This window comes from Malania oleifera, chromosome 7 (genome assembly GCF_029873635.1).
Source record: "Malania oleifera isolate guangnan ecotype guangnan chromosome 7, ASM2987363v1, whole genome shotgun sequence".
In the NCBI taxonomy this organism is placed as follows: Eukaryota; Viridiplantae; Streptophyta; class Magnoliopsida; order Santalales; family Ximeniaceae; genus Malania; species Malania oleifera.
The window spans coordinates 59,245,683-59,251,186 of NC_080423.1; positions in this window are offsets into that span (position 1 = coordinate 59,245,683).

Here is a 5,504-nt window from a genome sequence, read left to right on the forward strand (position 1 = left end):
AGGATAGAAACCGACTTAGAAACTCCTCATTTATCATAATTGAAGCAAGTATGAAATGAAGAAACTACTAATACGTATGAATTCGCAGTTTAAAGATTCATTAATAGACAAGATATCAGTCTCCAACATAACACTGACTCCACACACACACTCAACCGCCCTAACGTCCCAACCTAAATTTCCGAGCTCTAGTCTCTCAACCCAGAAACGAAACCACCGATGGATATACCATGGTTTTCTGAAATCGTCATTCCAAGAAAAATACAAAAAAAATCGTCAAAGAAACTCCGCCTCTAAGGTTCCAGACAAAAACCCGACCTAACCTACCCATTCCTATCCTTAACTTATCTCAACCTATACTTTGGTAATCCTCAACCATCAAAGTCTGCAGAACCTAGCAAACCTAGGCACTGATACAACTTGTAATGCCCTCGACTCGTCATATGGGCCTGGGGTGCTACTTTAGTGATGTCTGTATACCTGATACCTTATTCATCATATATGAAACACACATACGCAGCGGAAAAAAAATACAAAATCCTTAAATTACATTACCCAAGTTCTAACTATCTTTATACACAAATATCTCCATTTTAACATAATTACATCCCATAAAACTATACAAAAATAAAATCTCTGTCCATATACAACACCTACATAAATTTAAACCACTAGCCTGCTAGACCCGATCTCTAGGATTTCTTGAAAAGATATTTTGTAAAGTAGGGATGAGGCACAACTTAGTAAGGGAAAGACTAACTTAATGTCAGTGTGTGGCCAGTATGCATTTAATGTATATAAAATAACCAGTTCACTAAGTAAATAAACACATTTATGAAATAATTCTTGTTTTACACTCACACACACAATTAGCCGAGGATAAGGAAGATTACCCGCCCATACAAGTAGCTTCCCTCTGCTCTAATACCATTATTGCTACTAGGGCACTCACCTTTCTCAGTAAGCCCTCGAAGTTATCTTATTAATTATCCATATTTACATAAATTAACAGATATTCATATAAGACAATTCCCTGAGACTAATCGCCATGTATAAACCCCCATGGTTAGGGTTGTGTGGCTCGAAGGCTGGTCTAATGTCCTGGGGGATTCACCCAATGACCCAAATAATAGTCATCTGTACTCTCTGCTAACATACTCCACAGGTATATGCAATTCCAGCTGCTGGTCCGATTGCCCTTACCCAAGAGGGTACATTCACCTCACGTAGGCAAATCGGACAAGCCCACCCTACACCTCTCAGTTCAGGTGTGGGCACACACAACCACATAAAAAATCCCTAGCAACGGTACCGTGCCTACAACTCACTGGTCCTCGAAGTTCTTAGAGCATATCATGCAATTTAGATAATAGAAATCATCATTTGAAATATCAATTCACGTTTATTTCCTATTATTCCAAAAACCTGGCCCTCGACCACAAAATACAACTTGGCATATAACCGTCAATTAAAACTCGGCCCTCGGCCGTTAACTAATAATCCTAGCCCTTAGCCAATCAAACAATACCCAGCCACTCGCCATTATTTCAAACTCTTGCATTTCTTAAACAGTTCCAGTATTTCTCAAACAATTTAGTATTTTATAATTTCCAACCCATTCAAATCATCTACCACACAATTTCACATTTAAACGCACTCTCATATATATATATATATATATATATATATATATTCAACTGTCCACTGTTCATTTTATACAAAATTACATATCATATATCCCAATTTTGTAAAATCCATTTCGAGCGGTTGGTTTTCAAAATAACATTTAAATTCTTAAATACACACACACACACACACACACACACACACACATATATATATATATATATATATATAACAATTTAAATTGCTCAAATTTAACAAAATTCCTGACTTAACTTAATCCCCTTACCTAGTTTCTTGAAACTACGCCAACAGGGACCCCAAAATGATGTCCGCAGCGCTCACCCTCCCTGATTCAATAACCCTAATTTAATGAAATCAACCTTAATTAAAATATTATTTTAACATTTCCTAAGCTCATAAATTTCAAATAACAATTAAACCCCTAAAAATAACCAATTTCCTTAAATCCCTATATCTTATTCTCGCTTTAAAGTGGTGCTTAGGACCCCCAAATTTAAAATTTGCTCTAACCAAAATGACGACGATCAAGACTAGGACTCCGTGGTGGTGCTCGATCGTTTATTTAGCTGAAAATTTAAGGAGAAATTAAGGAAAGAGAGGGAATATACCTTTCCCCATGAGTGACACCTACGTCGATCCCACGACAAATCTGCTCCAGTAGGAATGTCGGTGGTGGAGATAGGAACCAAGCAGTACCTTCAATTTTCCGATCGGTGCACAATTGGCTGACGAAATCAAGGACAAAGTGAGAGAATGCGGAGGAGAGACGGTGATTCAGGGTGGGGGGGCTTCTGTTATGATAATTCCCGAAGGATCTTTATCCTTCAGGATAGTTTGATTATATATATTATATATTATAATATATTAAAATATTATTATATTAATTAATTAATATTTTTATTTTTATTTTAAAATTTATTTTTAAAACCTTTTTATTTTTAATTTTTTACCATTCCATGCATACAATTTTTGGGGTCATTATACGATCAATCATGGAATTTTAGTTCATCTCTAGATCGGTTGCCCAAGCCTCAGTCAACGTGTTGACTTTCTACCAATTCGGTCAACCAAAACATTTATAATGCCCTATGTTCAGTCAGCCGAAGCCCTTTCAAAGATATATTTAGGTCCAAATTATGATTAAAAGTTTTCTCCTGTTCATATAGGTATTACTTTTGAGTTTATAGGAAATTTTTTCATGAAGTGCTTAGGAACCTAAGGTCAGTCTAGGGCTTATCTGAGCATTTAAACATATCATGCAGATGCATGCATTATTACAGACCAAAGATATAAAAAATTAAATACAATACAATTAAAATCAAAATGTCTTCTTCTTTTACTCTTCATTTTCCATGGAATTCAATAGGAGTGTGTGAACTTTATGTCCCTGCTAGCTTCCATTTTTCGGTATCTTATGTTTGTATTGAAATGAAAACCTATTCACACACTAAACGCACACATAAGATACATGTGTTTTTTCAGCATCAAAACAGCGATCATACTCAAAATGTAGATATCCGAAAAATATAATAATAAAAGAAATGGGAAAAAGTGGATTTTTGACTAGGAGAGGAGAAAACTGGCGACGGTTTTCTGGAGTAATAAGAAAATCGTTGATGGTTTTACATTTACTGCAACCAGGTAAAAGGTAAACGATAACTTTTGTTTTGGTTAAAGACCAAATCGTCTACAGTTTCAGGGAAACCTAAGAAAACCGTCGATGGTTTTTGCTAGAGACAAATTTCTATTTAAAGGTTGCATGTCATTTTATTAGTTTAAATTCAAAGCCCTCTCTCTCTCTCTCTCTCTCTCTCTCTCTCTCTCTCTCTCTCTCTCTCTCTCTCTCTCTCTCTCTCTCTCTCTTTTCTCTCTCTCTTCATTTTCTCATTCCAAACACCTTTGATCGACGATTCGACTCCATATTTAAGGTCTAGCAGTGTTTCTCTACAAGTTTACCGGAGCAGAATTTTGATTGGAGGAGTTCAAGCACCATCCCAAAACTGAGGTAAGGATGCTATTTGAGTGTTTATTGGTGATTTAATTAATTTAATGGATGTATAGGTTGAGGAATGTGTATATGAACGTAATTTTGGGGTTGAATTGAAGAATTAGGATTTTGTAAAATATAGGGTTTGGTGCGAACATGTAGTAACCCGAAAAAAAAAATTTAATTGAGAAAAAGTTAAGAGTAATTATTAATTAATTATTATTAAATTAATTAAATAAAAATAAATAAATTTTAAAGATAAATTATTATGAATTAATTAATTAATTAAGTATTATTAAATCTGATGTATTAAATAAATAATATGATATACATATATATATATATAATGGTTAAAGTAAATATGTGTGTGTATATATATATATATATATATAATATAATATTATTATGTAATATGTAAAGTAAGTAAAAGAAAAAAAAAAGAAAAAGTAAAGAAAGAAAGAAAGAAAGAAAGAAGCTCGAAGCTTCTGGGAGAAACAGATCCGCTCAGCTCTCAGCCTCCTTCTTCGTGGCCTCTTCGTCTCCGCCTCTCTCTCTCCCCTCATTTCTCGATGAATATTCGACCGATCGGGAAACGGAAGGTGCCATTGGATTTCTAACTCCGTCACCGAGATTTTTATTAGAGTGGATTTGTCGTGGGAGTGGTGTAGGAACCACTCCCGGGGAAAGATATATTTCCCCTAAGTTCTTAATTTCTTATTAAATCTGCTATTAAATCGACGATCAGGCACCACCATAGGGTTCTAGTCGTGATCATCGTCATGTTGATATAAGTAAAGTTCCAATTGGGATTTTCTAGGCCCCACTCCAAAGCGAGAGTGAGATTTGGAAAATTTGGTAATTTGGCTATATAATTATTTATTTGGTAATTAAGGGCCTAGGAAGTATTAAAATAATATTTTATTTAGAGTTAATTTAATGGAATTAGGATTTTTGATTTAGGATCCGGGTGAGCGCCGCTGGTATTTTTCGGAGTCCCTGTTGGCATAGTTCAAGAAACCAGGTAAGGGGAAAAATATATATTAAATCAAATTTTTTATGAATTTAATGAAAAATAAATTGTGTTATATATACTTGTATATGTTTCGGTATGAGTTTAAAATGCCAACTGTTTAAATTATGTTTTTCGAGTTTAGGGCTGTTTATTAGATACGTATATGTGAAAATGAACTGATGAAAGTGGAAAACTATTTTCAGGATAATTATGTAAGAAATGAAAGGTATTTTCAGTATATAAACATTAAATGTTAGTTGACTTATTTTACAGGCAGTGTATGAATTTTATTACTAAATTGTGTGGCTTGAGTAAATAAGAATGTTGTGTGGAAATATATGTTAAATGTCTAAGATGCAGGTTAAATAAGGAATACATTGAGAATGAAATATGATATGAACTATGCCGCTTGTATGTGTTAATGCAACCATGTAAACAGCTGAAATATGCTGGGTAAAACAGTTGAAAGATGCTGGATAAGTGTATGACAGTTGAAAAATGATGGGTAAAAGTAAAACAACTGAAAGATGCTGGATAAAACAGTTGAAAGATGTTGGGTAAATATATGATAGTTGAAAAATGCTGGGTATGAAATGAAATGAAAATAGAAATGAATAAAATAGAAATAAAATGTGAAATGTGAACAATATAAAATGGGAAAGAGCCACGTAAAGTGAAATGAAATGAAAAGTAAAATATGAAAACATGAACTATTGAGAGATGCAAAATAATGGTAAACAAAATAATGTATTATGGTATTAGCAGTATTTATGTTAGTATAACATGTTATATTTGGGCGAGACAAACTCTTCGCTCGAGGGCTTGCTGAGAAAGGCAAGTGCCCTAGTTGTATCGGGT